General features: G+C 38.4%; 1 protein-coding gene across 8 annotated transcripts in view; it reads left to right on the top strand.

Moving 5' to 3' along the window:
• The window catches only part of PLCB4 (phospholipase C beta 4), a 419,571-nt gene that overhangs the window by 191,828 nt on the left and 208,718 nt on the right, over positions 1 to 19,025 (top strand). For 3 of the 8 annotated variants that reach the window (XM_038571639.1, XM_038571638.1, XM_038571640.1), the window contains one exon: positions 11,844 to 11,982. The exons of the other annotated variants lie outside the window; for them this stretch is intronic. The gene's annotated coding sequence lies outside the window, so the exon portion shown is untranslated. The remainder of the gene's footprint in view (positions 1 to 11,843; positions 11,983 to 19,025) is intronic. 8 annotated transcript variants of the gene reach the window in all.

The following is a 19,025-nucleotide window of genomic DNA, read 5'->3' as shown; positions in this document are numbered from 1 at the left end:
ATACATACAGTTTTTCTATAAGTATACTTAAAAGCAGAGGGAAGTGAATGATTTCCCTAAGAGGATCAGAAAGCCAAGAGTTTCTCCCAGGTGTTATCTTTAGACTGCGTGTGAGTTATTCTCCATGATGTATTTGTGTAGCTCTAAATATATATTGAAAAAAATTTAACTCTGTTCCAAATACAAGAAGTGTCATTTTGAGAAGTGTGAGCACATACTATCTTTACCATAGTTTGGTGATGTGGGCAGGTGTTATTTTCTTCTCTCTTATGGGTGAAGAATTCAGCTCACAGAGTGTAAGTGACTTGTCCATCACACGGTATGTGATGTGTGCAACACAGTGAGTAATTTGAATCTAGATTACTTCAGTCCAAGCTCCATGGTTCTTAAACATTTTAGTACTATGCAAACATTTTATTGGCCTTGATGTTTTCTACTAATTCATGATCTAAATAACACAACATTTCACAAAATGTGTTCCATGCTACATTAATCCAGTGATATTGCTTGTGAAAAGGATTTTGTAATCAAGTCTGTAATTCACAGTACTTTAAAAATTAAAACATGTACTAGATTAGTAGTGACCATACAAAATCGAGTAGTAGAGAAATGTTTTGACTTTTTACTCTAGCCTTTCCAATTTTTTTTTTTTTTTTTTGACAAAGACCACAGAACCATTGCCTTCTGCCCTGCATCCCATAATAGCTACTTTTCTTTTGGAAAGGGACAGATTCCTAGGTCCTGGGTTCCCAGTTGGTCAATCATGATTATGCTACCAGTCACAGTGTGCAAATGGAGGAGCTAATGGGCAAAGATTGGCTTTGCCTTCTGTGTCCACTAGGAATATTTTCAGCAGTTAGTACTAAAGAACCTAAGTGATTTTGGTTGGAACCCTTGTGAATCAAAGTATAGAGCTTATATCACCTACATAGATAGCACTTGGGAGCTAGTTAGTACTTCAGAATTTCCAGCCCCACCCTAGATTTGCTGAAAGGGAATCTGCATTGTAACAGGATCCGTAGGTAATTTATATGCATAACAACATTTAAGAAGCATTGATTCGAATCATTAGGTAAAAAATGTCCTAATAAGAGATTCAGAGGTAGAGCATCCTATTTTGATTGGAACTGTGCTGGGCATCCAGAACTTGGGGTCTTGTTTCCTCCTGGTGGCAAAATGGCTGCCAAAGCTCCATGTGTTCTGTCTTCTTCTAACTGTAATTAAATACAGCTGGAAGGAGTGGGTGCAAAGGGCTTTTTTCTTTTGTCGTTTTCTCTTTTTATTAAGGGAGACTTCCCTTTAGTTCTCATCAGCTTAGTGTGGGTCACATAGACCAATTAAGGAGTTAGATCACCCATTAGACCAATACTATGTAATAAGAAAGCCTCAATTGCTTTTAGTCTTAACAAGTACCATCTAAAAGAAATATGCTAGCCTCATATACAATTTAGAATTTTATTAAAAAAAATTTCTGGGGTGCCTGGGTGGCTCAGTGGTTGAGTGTCTGCCTTTGGCTCAGGTCATGATCCCAGGATCCTGGGATTGAGTCCCACATCAGGCTCCCACAGGAGGCTACTTCTCCCTCTGCCTATGTCTCTACTTCTCTGTCTGTGTCTCTCATGAGCAAATAAATAAAATCTTAAAAAAAAAAAAAAAAACTAAAATTTTCTGGTAGCCATATTTTAAAAAAGAAACAACAGCCAAAGTTAATTTGAATAGCATATTTTATATGACACAATCCATCTAGACCATTATCGTATTCACATGTAACCAAATACAAAAATTGCCAATAAGATATTTTATATTCTTGGTTTCATACTAAGTCTTTGAAATGAAGTCATTATGCTTATACCACATTTCAACGTGGATGCTAAATGTTTATCAGAAATACTTGGTCTGTATTTGGATCTCACAAAAGTCACAATTAAAAAAGTATTAACATGCCCAAATTGCTTCATCTATCATTATTTTCCAATAATCAGGCTTCAGATTCACCAGTCTGAATTTCAAGTGCTCAGCAGCCACATGTAGCCAGTTGCTGTCACAGTAGACAGTGTAGGACTAGACACCCTCACTACTCAGAGTATGGTCCAAGGACTAGCAATAACAATATAATCTGAGAACAACTGAATTTGGGGTCTCACCCTAGGTCTAGTCAATAAATAGCTATATTTTTATTTAATGTGCATAAAGTTTGAACTACATTAGTCTAGGATGTTCCTAACTTGGGCTATGATTTAGAATGAGTGTGGAGACTTAAGAAAATATTGATGCTTACACCCAACCCCAGAACCTTGGAATCAGACTCTCTGGTGGGGTCCAGGCATCAGTATTCTTTATTCTGCTACACTCACATAGGTTACACTTTCTTAGACTCCTTTCTCTGTTCAATCACTGACTCTTTTCCTCTGTTTCACTGTCAACCTTTTCACCATTGATTATCTCCTTTGTTCTTTTGGGTAGGACTTAGGGTTCTTGCTCCATGCTAATCATACTCAGAGCCAATCTAGAAGGCCATCAATGCCTGCCATTTTGATCTACCTCCTCATCCCTGCTCTAGTTCCAGTGAAAATGCATCTCACTTCTTTGTTGTCTTGTTATTCATTAGCTCCGCATCCATGCTTCATAGACAATGGCCTTTCTTTAGTTCTTACACTTCCCCAATGGCATGCCCAGAATTAATTGCCTTCAGGTGTTCATAATTCTGCCCTTGTTTTGCATATTATGTTTTACCTCGTCTCTGAAATGGAGCTCAGATAAGGCGGGCAATGAAGTCTGCTCATTTAAAGCAGCTCTAAGTCTATAAGCTCAAACTGAATGTGAGTTGTATGATCATATTTGAGTGCTTTGTAAGCTGCTCATGTGCAATCCTCTGGGTTCCTGGAGATTGAATGTGCATATACTATAGAACACATGCCTCTGCTATATATTCACATGCCTCTGTTACAAAGTTTCTCTTCTGAGGAGGGGACTTTAGCAGGACACATTTGGGAAAAAATAAGTGCTCCTTTACTAGGAATCTTCACCTGAGAGGTTCTCACCAATGCCAACAGAGCCAAATGAAAACAGAAGTTTTGAATTGCCCAGCTGTGAAAGATGCTCCCTTGGACTCTAGAACAAGCGTACTGACCTAAACAGCCTTTGGAAACATAACCTGCTCCTTGGTAGAGCAGTTTCTGTGCAGGATACAGTTCTGTGATGAGTAACTGTTGTCAAATCTAATAAAAAGACTTCTCTGAAACTTTGGCTGTGTGACCTTTAGGCTGTGTATAGGCTGTGTAATAAACAAAAAACAACTACATATTTTATTAAAAGAGAACTAGATTTTAGGTGAAGCCTGTCAGTTTCTGGAAATCATTAAATATGAATGTTTTTAGTCTAAGTTATATAAACAAGTATGTGAAGACTGAGCATTTAGAAAAATACAGGAGCCCCCCCCCCCAAAAAAAAATACAGGAGCCAACAAAATCATCTTTTCATGTTACTTCTAAAACTTAAATCATTATCTTAACTGTGTAGATTCTATGATAAAAAATGTTTCAGGTTAGAAAAATCTTATTTTTGACATTTAAAGTTGTAATATGCAGGGGATAAGGCACCTGGCTGGCATGGTTGATAGAACATGTGATTCTTGATATCAGGGTTGTAAGTTCAGGCCCCACATTGGGTGTAGAGATTACTTAAAATAAAATCTTTAAAAAAATTGTAACATAGGATTAAAAATGTCTCATTTTAAATTCTATCACATTCACATAAATATTCTCAAATACTCTGTTTCCATAAAATGAATATGGTAGTCCCCTTAAAATTTTTAGATATTTGTTAGAGGTGATCCAATAACTATTCAGTGAAGCTCCCTGAAAAATACGGTTTACATGACTCAAATTATGTGTAGAATAGAAGAATGTTAAAAGTATAATGTCAACTTCCTAGAATTTAGGATTAAGAAATAGGAGGAACTACATGACACTATGGAGAGCCAGAAAAAATTTGACTCTTCCATAATCAAACACATTGAGTAAGAGGGGAAAGGCTAATAATTAAAGACACGTTATATCTAATAAAATACGTTATATCTAATAAAATTTTCACTTAAAATCTAATTCTCTTCGTATTTATGCCTGCATATATAATGAAGTAGACCTCATTTATGCAGCAGTATACCTAACAGATGCATATGTTGTGCCTTGCCGTGTTCATAGTGTTGTCACAAATAATTTCATCATCCTCTGTGCCCGAGACAGAGTTGGTAATATTTTGGTCCCATTTGATAGATTTGAAAACAGAGACTCAGAGAAGAGCAACACATACCCCAAGTCCCCGGAATGTAGGATTAGAAATCATTCTTCTTACTCATCAGCTGGTATTTTCTTCACTGCAATATGCCGTTTCTTTATTTCTTACAGCCCTCAGGCACCATTCTGGGATTTTAGTGAGTTGGAACCACCCCCACATGGGTTAGACCAGCCTAGTGAACTGCTTCTCTTTTCTCTGGACTATAGAAACTTGGTTCCTTTTTCTATAATTCTAAAAATATTATAGCTTTGAAAACTTAGTTTTTCTATAAATTTGGCAGAAACTTCCTGGCACAATTATGCCTGAACCAATAGAAGGATATATGTAATCTTTATTTATTCCACTTAGAGTGAATAGCCATAGCTTTCACAGCATAAACATGGCTGTATTTGGAATCAGCAAACTTCTATTTTACTGGACCATACTGTCTTTGTGGCAACTACTCAACTCCACCATTGTAGCTTGCAGAAAAGCAGTTAGAGCCAATATGTGATTGAAGGAATCACTGTCTTCCAATAAAACTTTATTTATAGACATAGGTAGCAGGCAGTCTTGGCCCTCTGGCCGTAATTTGACAACTAACCGTTGGACTAAATGCGTAGATCTGTTGGGGCTAATGCATCATGTATAATGTATGCACCATGTTACCTTTCTGAAATTGAAGCCTGTCAGACCTCAAGCAGGTAAGGAATCAATGGGCTTGTATCTAAAAGTTTGAGGAAATTTTATAGAGGAGAAAGTCCTCTCCATTTTAGTCAAGCATTAAAACCTTGTATACAGATGATTGGAGATTTAAAATTCAGATACTGCCAATGTATTTGTCAGGAATGAGTTCTATACTTCAGAAAGTATTCAAACACATATGCTCATGTTTTTCCCCACATAACAAGCTCAGAGATGGTAGTTCAGGGCTGGTTCAGAAGCTAAGTCATTCCTCAGGGATCTCTGACCAGATTCTTTCTCCACCATCCTTAGTTGAAAAGTTTGCTTCCTAAAGCTCATTACCTCATGGTTACAAGATATATGCTGTGCCTCCAGGTGTCACATGCATACTCCCAGCAGAAAGCAAAAGAAACTTACCAGCTGCAAATCTCAACATACCTTTCACTGGATTAAACAGGGTCACAAGGCTACCACTCATTTTAAGGAAGCCTCAGGAAGCAGGTATTTTTAATTGGGTCATTTTCAGCACCCACTGAAGTCAGGAGAAAGGATGTGGGGGGGGGAGGTCAAGTTGGACCATCTGCTGAGGCATCTGGTCTTGTTCTGTGGCTGTTACATTTCATTACAGATATTTAACATTGTATAGTTTTCTCCCAAGGGCAGCATCTCTTTTTAAGTATCTCCAGTGTAAGCAGTATTTTCCATCTGAGTTGGAAAATTAAATCTCATTATTCACATTCTTATGTAAATGTTATGTAACGTACATATGCAATCACTTCAGAAATATATTCTACTGATTTTAGCTTTGGAGGACTTTGTTCAGATACGACCCTTGGTGAGTGGGTTAGCAAGGTTGAGGAAAGAGTGAAGGTGGAATCAGTGGAAGGCACCCTGCACATTCAGCTTTATAAGCAAGTCTGTTCTGAACAGGGAAATGCACATCATAACAAGGCTTCTTGGAAAGGCGCTGGTGAGTTCAGAGTAACCTGAAGAGAGAACAGTTACCTAGGAATTTTCTTAAGAGATAACTCTGATACAAGTTTGAGAGAAAAGCAATTAAATAAGCTCCCAGAGACCATTTTAATTTTTCCTTGTGTACCTTGGGATTCTTGTCTTCCCCTCTGAAGTGGTATTTATTCTGTTCCCTGTTGGGCATAGACTACCGTAATACAAAAAGGTAGAGGTACCTACAGAATTTTAAATGTCTTTTTGCTTTAGTGGAACATCCTAAAATGGTATACATGGGAATAGTAGGAAATGAATAGATTATTGATTTTTTTTTTTTAGACTTTAAGTGAAATTACTTTTTTCTTCAATTAAGTTCTGTGATACTGAATTAATTCTAGGATCTATTTCAATGTATCCATTATGGATATGGTATAATCATGAGCCTTTATCTGTCAGATAAAGCGTAACCCCAAAATAATGAGCATTAGACCTTCACCTGCCATAATTTAAAAAACTATATTGAGAAACCCAGTTTTTAATCCAAATGGTTCTTGGTTCTTGGAGGTGCCCGGATAAGAGGATCACCAAAAACTCTTTCATGAGTGACCAGAAATGGAATGGTCTGCATTTTGGTGACATTGTAATAGTTGTGGGGAAAAAGTTGGGAAGCAGAAGAGGAAAGAGAGCAGGAGAGAAATAGAGGAACCCTAATGTCCCATTTTATAGGGAGGGGGAGATAAGACCACTTCATTTGGTGAATTAAGAAAGAAAGGTTTAAAATGATTTAAGAATAAATGATCAGTTTTCCAATTCCAGCTATAATGGAGTAACAGAGGCTAGTTTCCTCCCTAAACAAAGAGAAAACCAGATAGAAGGGAGGGGGGCGGGGAGGAGTTTAAATACAAGAGTCTAAAGGCTATTTGAGAAATGAAATATTGAAACAACAGTAGCAGTGATGGAGTGAAGGAAAAAAGAGAGGGAAAGGGGCATACTGTGGGGTCAAATGATGATTTTTAAGTTGACAAAGAAATAGGGGTCTGAGCGTATTATCTAAATGTGTACTCTCCAGTCCAGTAGCTACTGGCCATGTAGGGTTATTGAGCCACTGGCTTGTGCAAATTGAGATGTACTGTAAGTGTAAATATATATGCATCAGATTCTAAACACTTAATAAAAAGGAATGTAAAATACCTCTACAATTTTTGTAATAGTTATATGTTGAACTGATAATTTGAGATGTATTTGGTGAAATATATATTGCTAAAATTAATTTTAGCATTAGTTTTTAATATTTTTTTTAAGTAGGCTCCATGCCCAGCATGAGCTTGAATTCAGGACTCTGAGATTGAATTGCATTCTCTACCATCTAAGCCAGGTGCCCCTAATTTTACCATTTTTTAAATCTTTACTGTGATTATTAGGACACTTTAAATTACATATGTGGCTCACACCATACTTCTGTTGAACAGCCCCTGCTTTGGAGATAGGGAGGTACACTAGAGAAATTGAAATCAGAACTGATACATCACGGCAATGGCCTGAGTGCAATGGGAAGGGGAAGGCTTTTGTTTTATACTTGTAGGTATCTTAGAAAATTGTTTTTACTAAATATTGAGCACTTTCAAAAGGATATTTGTAAAGCATGTGAAAGTGTGAGGAACAAGATAGCACTCTTAATCACCACCAGCTTAAGGAAAAAGCAATTCCCCATTGACTTTGAAGGCACTCTTCCCTCCCACTCCAGGGTGTTGTTTTAGTTTTTATTTTTCTTACTTCATAATATTAAAAATAATCACAATCACTTTTTTTTAAAGATTTTATTTATTTATTCATAGAGACAGAGAGAGAGAGAGGCAGGGACACAGGCAGAGGGAGAAGCAGGCTCCATGCAGAGAGCCCGACGTGGGACACGATCCAGGGTCTCCAGGATCACGCCCTGGGCTGCAGGCGGCGGTAAACCGCTGCACCACTGGGGCTGCCCTCACAATCACTTTTAAAGAAAGTTTTTAAGTGGAGGGTATCTTCTATAGTTTTTGTTTGTGTAATCTGGCAATATTAAATTTTAAAATGTGTCTGCCATTGGATTTAGTGGTTCCCTTTATGAAATGTGCTCTGTGTATTCTTAAAAACATACACTGCAAAGAACTATCTAAAGCTGATGTTAGGTTATGGAAAGCATATATTTTTGTATATCTATTTTATAATTATGCATGTGCATATACATGTACTGCCAAGCATATATACATGATGTTTGCATGTATGCACATGAACAGGTGCATATACAATTACTGGTCACATTCCTTATCTCAGAAGTCTGGCTGGCAGACAAAAGGAGGGGATTTCATATGATGGGCTTATAAATTTTCAGAGAAAGATGATTGTAGAATGATATTATTTCCTTAGCTTTGAACATTTTCTGTATTTTCCAAAACAAGATATTAAAGAAGTAAAATCATAATTTAAGTATATTCTAACTTTCTTAAAGCAAAGCACATTGCCTTGGCAGGTAGAAAACACTATGTTTAGAAATTTTTTTAGAAAGGAGGGTCACTTACACAAGAAAGTGTTAAAGCCATTGTTTTTCTTCTCTCTCATTCCAAATATATTAGTCTAGGAGGCAACCATTAACTACTTTCAAACCCACCCTCACTTTGATTCCTTTCCTCATGTCTTCAGGCTTAGGCAAGACCTTCTGCCAATGCTCGTTTGTTCATTTACAATACATAATTAAAGAAGCATCTGAGCAAATCGCATTAATGTAATGAGCTATATTTTCAGTAGGATAGTCAAAACAAAGGAGATACATGGATCATTTTAATTTGCTGACAGTAGGGCAGCCCAGGTGGATCAGCAGTTTAGTGCTGCCTTCAGCCCAGGGCCTGATCCTGGAGACCTGGGATCAAGTCCCACATCAGGCTCCCTGCATATGGTCCTCTTCTCCCTTTGCCTGTGTCTCTGCCCCTCTCTCCCTGTGTGTCTCTCATGAATAAATAAATTAAATCTTAAAAAAAAATTTAAAAAAATTGCTGACTGTAGACCATAGATATGTAGGTAATGTTTACTTTTACTCTAGTTATAGATGTCACATGCATGGAAAAGATTTCCTTAAAATTCATAAAATTACAAAGAAAAAATGAAGTAGTTACTGTGAGCCTAACATCTGACATAAGCAATAATGTTTTGTTGTATTTATTCCTAGTATTTCCAGACATACATATTCATAAATGATATTTTAAAACTTTAATATGTGCTGTTTTTTGCTGAAGGATATTATGTCAGGAGTGCTTCTCCATGGCATTGAATATTCTTCATAAGCATAGTTTTAGTGACTTTGAAATAGATCCTTTTCGAGAAATCAATTAAAATATTCTAAGAGTCGGGATGAACATATTTATTCCTTTACTTGAGTCTGGGTGTGTAATTGATAGCATAAGTAGAAGGATGATGAAATGTTTACCTTCTCATAATCAATAATGATTTTCTAAGCTATTAATTGTAGGTAAATGGAAGTCTTCCCTGTAGATGTGGAAGACATGTCCAAGGACACATACTTTAATGGAAACCTTAAAGGACACATCCTTTAATGGTTATGTATTTCTGTACCCACCAGTAGTTGAAAAAGCAGAGACTTCATTAATGCAGTCTGGCATGGAGCTATAACCTTGGATCTTAGGACAAAAATGAATCTAGATTCTGTTCTTGCTTCAAGGAAGCAAAGGTTGTTAAGTTCATCTTTGCCGGGTTGTTTACCTAATGACTCATCTAGGTGAATTCTACCTCTGCCAAGTCTAATATACGTCATGATAGATGGGATGTGGTTGTGGTTATAGAAACAGTGAGGGAGGGTATAAAATAATGTCTTCTGAGATCACATGGATGAATAGAGTAGCCAGGGGATGGGGGAAGGAACGGTCTTTATAGTACAGGGATCCAGGAGCTGGTGTCATCGGAGGAGAACCACTAAATTATTTTTAAAGTGGAAGATCAGAGACATTTGCAAGGATTATAATAAGAGTGTGGTAAGACCAGATGGGAGGCTCAAATAGGTAGTGAGGTTAGTGGGAGAGTAGAGAGCTCGTGATGCCTTCCTTGAGCTAGCCACTTGTCTCCCATAGGGGGGGATAGGAGTCTCATGCATAAGGAGGAGTGATGGAAGACTAGGCAGGGTTTCTTTTCACTTGGTACATAAGCATAACAAGAGGGAAGGAGATAGGGAAGAAGGAAGTATATTGAAATGAACATAATCTTAATTATTTTAAGGCTTTGAAGAGTTGACACTGCCTGATATTCCATGAGGAAATGAAGGCTCCTTTTAAATGACTTGAAGAAGGTCACAGATCGTTCACAGGAAGCTGCCAGCCACTGTTGGATATGGACCTTTTGAAGATATTTCTTCTAGAAATTCAGGGTCCAGGATGAGGATGGAGAGAGATCCCTGTGTGTGATGCAGCAGCCATAATGTATCCTGTTGTGGGTTGGCACCCAGGGGTGACAGGAGGGAGGATGAAAAGGAAAGAAAAGGCAATAAAGATGCTAAAATCATTGCCAAAAGTATCACTGAACTTACTTTTAATTAGATAGTCCTTATCTTGAGGTTAATAAATGTCACTTATATATATATTAAATCACTATATAACTCGTCTTATGTCCAGCTCTGCAAGTCTTTACATTCTTTAGAAGGACATCTTTTTATAAAGCTTGAGCTCTTTGTGAGCTAAACCAACAACTTTTGGTTATAGAGAGATTACTGGGTTATTGGTTTGGAACACAGATAGCTCAAGAAATTCACTGGGTAGAACACCTTGGCAGCAATACAGAGACCACACCTTTCGTATTTCAGACTTTGAAATCTAGGAAGATGAGGCACTCTACTTTGCAAAACTTCTGTCTTCCTGTAGTTTCTGTTATTTACCCCTTAAAGAGCCCTGAGAACTAATATGGTCCCTATAACCTGCCATTACTATTAAACCAATCTGCTCATTTGTGGGGGAGCATTTGCTGTTCAGTGGCTTGACCAGAAAGTCCATATAAATTCTTATAAAAATTCTTACTTTGTAACTGTCAGAAGTGATGGAAATGAGAAGAATTTCTAATTCTCTGGACAACCAGAAGGCATGAGGACAGTGAGACCCTTCTGACATGAATTCAGACCTCTCATCAGTTCACATTTTGTTGGAATAGAAATGTGTTGACTGAATCAGATCAGAATTGCTAGAGCCAAGTGCTCTAATACCTTCGGTATTCCAGGTGACCATGGTTCTATATTCGTTAAAACAAGGTATCATTTTGTCTAGACACTTAACTTCTTTTCTGTCTTCTTTTTTTTTGTAATTTTTTTATTGGAGTTCGATTTAACAACATAATATAACACCCAGTGCTCATCCCATCAAGTACCCCCCTCAGTGCCTGTCACCCAGTCACCCCATTCCTCCGCTCACCTCCTCTTTTCTTTGGATAGAAATACCGAAGTATTTGGAATTTTTCAAGTACTGTGCCCCATACTCGGCTGCACACTGGAATCACTGGGGACATCTGACCACTGCTGAGGCATGAGCCCCAGCTCCAGAGAGTCCATTGCAATTGTTTGCTTGCAGCCCATGCATGGGGAATTTTAAGCCTCTCTTCTCCCTATACATTTTAATGTATAACCAAGGTTGAGAACTGTCATCTTATTAGCCTGTTTCTCAAACAGTCCCATAAGGTGGGTATTTGTAAGTTTGCTTGGCAAAATGCAGATTCTGGCCCACTAGCCAGGAGAATCAAATTCAGTAGTTACAGGACAACCGAAAAAATCCAAATCTGTAAGCTGGCTCAAGCCTCATTGTAATTCCAATAGAGGATGCTCTTCGGCCACACTCAGAATCACTTTCTAGGGATATTTCTAAAAAGGAAATGATTAGTAGGACTAAAATGTGTGTTGATTGGTAACTCATCAGGAATCCATAAGTGATTCAAGCATATTTGAAAAAGATGAAGAAACACTGATGTGGTGTCGGAGCAAGAGTCCTGGAGTAGCAATAAAAGAATGGAGTTCTGGTCCTCACTGTGCTTCTTTAACCAGCTCGGCTATCCCAGGTAAGATACTCCATCTCTCTGGTAAGGCAGGCACTTTGACTTTCAAATGAGGACTTTGGGAAATAACCTCAGGTCTTCTGAAGCCCCAATACTTGATGATTCTCTGATGCTACAGATTTTCCGCTGGCCTCATTAGTACAGAAGTTTCCATCAGGATTATAGATAGATGCTGACAGTGAGTCAGCCTGCCTGGTTCCTGGGCCAGCAGCATGTCCATTACAGGCCACTTGAGTTGCCGACTCCAAGCCCTTCCCCACACATATGGAAGCTGAGGGAATGGGGCCACTGTCCTAAAAATACTACTTGGAAAAAAAGTGGAAAAGTATTCTTTCTACTTACAGTGAAGGGAAATTGCCCCTATGAGCATGAACTTCTTTGTTTAAAATATTTTATTTATTTATTTGAAAGAGAGAGAATAAGCACAGGGGAGGGCAGAGGGAGAGGGAGAAGCAGGCTCCCCACTGACCGGGGAGCCAATGTGGGTCTCCATGCCAGGACCCTGAGATCATGACCTAAGCTGAAGGCAGATGCTTAACAGACTGAGCCACCCAGGCACCCTTGAGTTTTTAACACTGTTTAAAAATAAGAAATATTACATATGTTGGCAAGCTGATTCAAACTGAAGGAGAATCTGCAAAATATACTGAAATATAGAGCCTTGCTATCAAAATAGGGTCTCCTGACCATCAATATCATATCACCTGAGAATTTATGGGATTTGCAGAATTTAGATCCCACTTTCATACTAGATCAGAATCTGTAATTTTAAAAAACTTATTTAAAATTTTTTTGCATAAGATCTTCTGGTAATTTATTTGCAGGTTTAAAATCTGAGCAGCATTGCTCTGGATAAAGATGTTAAGACCATAATTTCAGCTTTCCCTTACCTTCATTATATTAATTAGATACCTTTCAATAATCTTTTCCACCCACACATCTGTAGTAAAATCCAAAAAAAAAAAAATCTAAGTGCTCTTTCTTCAATTTAATAGTTGGTAGCTATTGTTGTCATTGTATTTTACATGTTTGAGGCTTTTCAGCCTTTCTTTCCATTCTTCCTTGAAGAAAGTTACACTTTTACTTTTTTTCTTCGTTTTTTTCCCCCACTTTTGAAACTACCATCTCAGTCTGAATTCCTAGACTACTTGAAAATAATTTCTTAACTAGTTTTTTTCTGCTCTCTGGACTAATTCTTTCATATAGGTGGAAAAAAAAATAGATGGATGGGTGTAGAGTATTCCTGGATTGTTTTGGTTTTTTGTTTTGATTCATTGCTATGTCTGTATGTCTGTATCCGTCTCAATAAAAGGATAAATTAGAAGATTAGCATTGCTGAATTTCCTTTTATTTTTATTTTTATTTTTTTAAATATACTAAAGAATTATATCATATGTGGCTTGTACTCTTTCTATATTTTTTTAATTTATTTTTTATTGGTGTTCAATTTACCAACATGCAGAATAACCCCCAGTGCCCATCACCCATTCACTCCCACCCCCCGCCCTCCTCCCCTTCTACCACCCCTAGTTCGTTTCCCAGAGTTAGCAGTCTTTACGTTCTGTCTCCCTTTCTGATATTTCCCACACATTTCTTCTCCCTTCCCTTATATTCCCTTTCACTATTATTTATATTCCCCAAATGAATGAGAACATATAATGTTTGTCCTTCTCCAAATGACTTACTTCACTCAGCATAATACCCTCCAGTTCCATCCACGTTGAAGCAAATGGTGGGTATTTGTCATTTCTAATAGCTGAGTAATATTCCATTGTATACATAAACCACATCTTCTTTATCCATTCATCTTTCGATGGACACCGAGGCTCCTTCCACAGTTTGGCTATTGTGGACATTGCTGCTAGAAACATCGGGGTGCAGGTGTCCCGGCGTTTCATTGCATCTGTATCTTTGGGGTAGATCCCCAACAGTGCAATTGCTGGGTCGTAGGGCAGATCTATTTTTAACTCTTTGAGGAACCTCCACACAGTTTTCCAGAGTGGCTGCACCAGTTCACATTCCCACCAACAGTGTATGAGGGTTCCCTTTTCTCCGCATCCTCTCCAACATTTGTGGTTTTCTGCCTTGTTAACTTTCCCCATTCTCACTGGTGTGAGGTGGTATCTCATTGTGGTTTTGATTTGTATTTCCCTGATGGCAAGTGATGCAGAGCATTTTCTCATATGCATGTTGGCCATGTCTATGTCTTCTTCTGTGAGATTTCTCTTCATGTCTTTTGCCCATTTCATGATTGGATTCTTTGTTTCTTTGCTGTTGAGTTTAATAAGTTCTTTATATATCTTGGATACTAGCCCTTTATCTGATACGTCATTTGCAAATATCTTCTCCCATTCTGTAGGTTGTCTTTTAGTTTTGTTGACTGTATCCTTTGCTGTGCAAAAGCTTCTTATCTTGATGAAGTCCCAATAGTTCATTTTTGCTTTTGCTTCTTTTGCCTTCGTGGATGTATCTTGCAAGAAGTTACTGTGGCCAAGTTCAAAAAGGGTGTTGCCTGTGTTCTTCTCTAGGATTTTGATGGAATCTTGTCTCACATTTACATCTTTCATCCATTTTGAGTTTATCTTTGTGTATGGTGAAGGAGAGTGGTCTAGTTTCATTCTTCTGCATGTGGGTGTCCAATTTTCCCAGCACCATTTATTGAAGAGACTGTCTTTCTTCCAGTGGATAGTCTTTCCTCCTTTATCGAATATTAGTTGACCATAAAGTTCAGGGTCCACTTCTGGGTTCTCTATTCTGTTCCATTGATTTTTTTTTTTTTTTATTTATTTATGATAGTCACAGAGAGAGAGAGAGAGAGAGGCAGAGACACAGGCAGAGGGAGAAGCAGGCTCCATGCACCGGGAGCCCGACGTGGGATTCGATCCCGGGTCTCCAGGATCGCACCCTGGGCCAAAGGCAGGCGCCAAACCGCTGCGCCACTCAGGGATCCCTGTTCCATTGATCTATGTGTCTGTTTTTGTGCCAGTACCACACTGTCTTGATGACCACAGCTTTGTAGTACAACTTGAAATCTGGCATTGTGATGCCCCCAGATATGGTTTTCTTTTTTAAAATTCCCCTGGCTATTTGGGATCTTTTCTGATTCCACACAAATCTTAAAATAATTTGTTCTAACTCTCTGAAGAAAGTCCATGGTATTTTGATAGGGATTGCATTAAACGTGTATATTGCCCTGGGTAACATTGACATTTTCACAATATTAATTCTGCCAATCCATGAGCATGGAATATTGTTCGATCTCTTTGTGTCTTCCTCAATTTCTTTCAGAAGTGTTCTATAGTTTTTAGGGTATAGATCCTTTACATCTTTGGTTAGGTTTATTCCTAGGTATCTTACACTTTTGGGTGCAATTGTAAATGGGATTGACTCCTTAATTTCTCTTTCTTCAGTCTCATTGTTAGTGTATAGAAATGCCACTGATTTCTGGGCATTGATTTTGTATCCTGCCACGCTGCCAAATTGCTGTATGAGTTCTAGCAATCTTGGGGTGGAGGCTTTTGGGTTTCTATGTAGAGTATCATGTCATCAGCGAAGAGGGAGAGTTTGACTTCTTTGCCAATTTGAATGCCTTTAATGTCTTTTTGTTGTCTGATTGCTGAGGCTAGGACTTCCAGTACTATGTTGAATAGCAGTGGTGAGAGTGGACATCCCTGTCTTGTTCCTGATCTTAGGGGAAAGGCTCCCAGTGCTTCCCCATTGAGAATGATATTTGCTGTGGGCTTTTCTTAGATGGCTTTTAAGATGTTGAGGAATGTTCCCTCTATTCCTACACTCTGAAGAGTTTTGATCAGAAATAGATGCTGTATTTTGTCAAATGCTTTCTCTGCATCTAATGAGAGGATCATATGTTTCTTGGTTTTTCTCTTGCTGATATGTTGAATCACATTGATTGTTTTACGGGTGTTGAACCAGCCTTGTGTCCCAGGGATAAATCCTACTTGGTCATGGTGAATAATTTTCTTAATGTGCTGCTGGATCCTATTGGCCAGTATCTTGTTGAGAATTTTTGCATCCATGTTCATCAGGGATATTGGTCTGTAATTCTCTTTTTGGTGGGGTCTTTGTCTGGTTTTGGAATTAAGGTGATGCTGGCCTCATAGAACGAATTTGGAAGTACTCCATCTCTTTCTATCTTTCCAAACAGCTTTAGGAGAATAGGTATGATTTCTTCTTTAAACGTTTGATAGAATTCCCCTGGGAAGCCATCGGGCCCTGGACTCTTGTGTCTTGGGAGGTTTTTGATGACTGCTTCAATTTCCTCCCTGGTTATTGGCCTGTTCAGGTTTTCTATTTCTTCCTGTTCCAGTTTTGGTAGTTTGTGGCTTTCCAGGAATGTGTCCATTTCTTCTAGATTGCCTAATTTATTGGCGTATAGCTGTTCATAATATGCTTTTAAAATCGTTTGTATTTCCTTGGTGTTGGTAGTGATCTCTCCTTTCTCATTCATGATTTTATTAATTTGAGTCTTCTCTCTCTTCTTTTTAATAAGGCTGGCTAATGGTTTGTCTATCTTATTAATTCTTTCAAAGGACCAACTCCTGGTTCTGTTGATCTGTTCCACAGTTCTTCTGGTCTCGATTTCGTTGAGTTCTGCTCGAATCTTTATTAACTCTCTTCTTCTCCTGGGTGTAGGATCTATTTGCTGTTTTTTCTCTAGCTCCTTTATGTGTAAGGTCAGCTTTTGTATTTGAGTTCTTTCCAGTTTTTGAATAGATGCTTGTATTGTGATGTATTTCCCCCTCAGGACTGCTTTTGCTGCATCCCAAAGATTTTGAATGGCTGTATCTTCATTCTCATTAGTTTCCATGAATCTTTTTAATTCTTCCTTAATTTCCTGGTTGACCCTTTCATCTTTTAGCAGGATGGTCCTTAACCTCCAATGTGTTTGAGGTCCTTCCAAACTTCTTGTTGTGATTTAGTTCTAATTTCAAGGCATTATGGTCTGAGAATATGCAGGGGACGATCCCAATCTTTTGGTATCGGTTCAGACCCAATTTGTGACCCAGTATGTGGTCTATTCTGGAGAAAGTTCCATGTGCACTTGAGAAGAATGTGTATTCAGATGAGTTTGGATGTAAAGTTCTGTAGATATCTGTGAAATCCATCTGGTCCAGTGTATCATTTAAAGCTCTTGTTTCTTTGGAGATGTTGTGCTTAGAAGGCCTATTGAGGGTAGAAAGAGCTAGATTGAAGTCACCAAGTATAAGTGTATTATTATCTAAGTATTTCTTCAGTTTGGTTAATAATTGATTGATATATTTGGCAGCTCCCACATTCGGGGCATATATATTGAGGATTGTTAAGTCCTCTTGTTGGATAGATCCTTTAAGTATGAGATAGTGTCCCTCTTCATCTCTCACTACAGTCTTCGGGGTAAATTTTAGTTTATCTGATATAAGGATGGCTACCCCTGCTTTCTTTTGAGGACCATTCGAATGGTAAATGGTTCTCCAACCTTTTATTTTCAGGCTGTAGGTGTCCTTCTGTCTAAAATGAGTCTCTTGTAGACAGCAAATAGATGGGTCCTGCTTTTTTATCCAGTCTGAAACCCTGCGCCTTTTGATGGGGTCATTAAGCCCGTTCACATTCAGAGTTACTATTGAGAGATATGAGTTTAGTGTCACCATGATATCTATTCAGTCCTTGTTTTTGTGGACTGTTCCACTGAACTTCTTCTTAAAGGGGAATTTTAAGAGTCCCCCTTAAAATTTCTTGCAGAGCTGGTTTGGAGGTCACATATTCTTTCAGTTGCTGCCTGTCTTGGAAGCTCTTTATCTCTCCTTCCATTTTGAATGAGAGCCTTGCTGGATAAAGTATTCTTGGTTGCATGTTCTTCTCATTTAGGACCCTGGATATATCCTGCCAGCCCTTTCTGGCCTGCCAGGTCTCTGTGGAGAGGTCTGCTGTTACCCTAATACTCCTCCCCATAAAAGTCAGGGATTTCTTGTCTCTTGCTGCTTTAAGGACCTTCTCTTTATCTTTGGAATTTGCAAGCTTCACTATTAAATGTCGAGGTGTTGAACGGTTTTTATTGATTTTAGGGGGGGATCTCTCTATTTCCTGGATCTGAATGCCTGTTTCCCTTCCCAGATTAGGAAAGTTTTCAGCTAGAATTTGTTCAAATACATATTCTGGCCCTCTGGCCCTTTTGGCGCCCTTGGGAACACCAATTAAACGTAGGTTTTTCTTCCTCAGGCTGTCGTTTATTTCCCTTAATCTATCTTCATGGTCTTTTAATTGTTTGTCTCTTTTTTCCTCAGTTTCCCTCTTTGCCATCAACTTGTCTTCTATGTCACTCACTCGTTCTTCCACCTCGTTAACCCTCGTCGTTAGGACTTCTAGTTTGGGTTGCATCTCATTCAATTGATTTTTAATTTCTGCCTGATTAGCTCTAAATTCTGCAGTCATGAAGTCTCTTGAGTCCTTTATGCTTTTTTCTAGAGCCACCAGTAGCTGTATAATAGTGCTTCTGAATTGGCTTTCTGACATTGAATTGTAATCCATATTTTGTAACTCTGTGGGAGAGAGGACTGTTTCTGATTCTTTCTTTTGAGGTGAGGCTTTCCTTCTAGTCATTTTGCTCAGTGCAGAGTGGCCAAAAGCGAGTTGTATTGGGAAAAGGAGAAAAAGAGAGGAGAGAAAGAAGGAAAGAAAAGAGAAAGAGAAAAAAGGAAAAAGGAAGCAAAAAAAAAAAAAAAAAGAAGAAGAAGAAAAAGAGAAAGAAAAAGAAAGAAAGGAAAAAAAAGGGTGGGGGATGGAAACAAATCAAAAAGCAAAGCAAACCGAAACAAAACAAAACAACAACAAGAACAACAACAACAAAAACAAACAAAAAAGAACCACGGGGGAGTATCTTCTGATTCTGTGTACTTTAAGTCCCTTGACTTCCCCTGGACCTTGTCCGTCTAGCTGGTCTTCTGGGGGAGGGGCCTGTTGTGCTGGTTTTCAGGTGTTAGCACTTGGGGGAGCTGCTGTGCCCCTGCCTGGTGCAGGGCTCAGTGGGGGTTGTTTACCCCGTGAGGCCG

Source organism: Canis lupus, chromosome 24, assembly GCF_011100685.1.
Source record: "Canis lupus familiaris isolate Mischka breed German Shepherd chromosome 24, alternate assembly UU_Cfam_GSD_1.0, whole genome shotgun sequence".
In the NCBI taxonomy this organism is placed as follows: Eukaryota; Metazoa; Chordata; class Mammalia; order Carnivora; family Canidae; genus Canis; species Canis lupus.
Note: the sequence above shows the minus strand (reverse complement) of the source record. Positions and strands in the feature narration are given on the sequence as shown.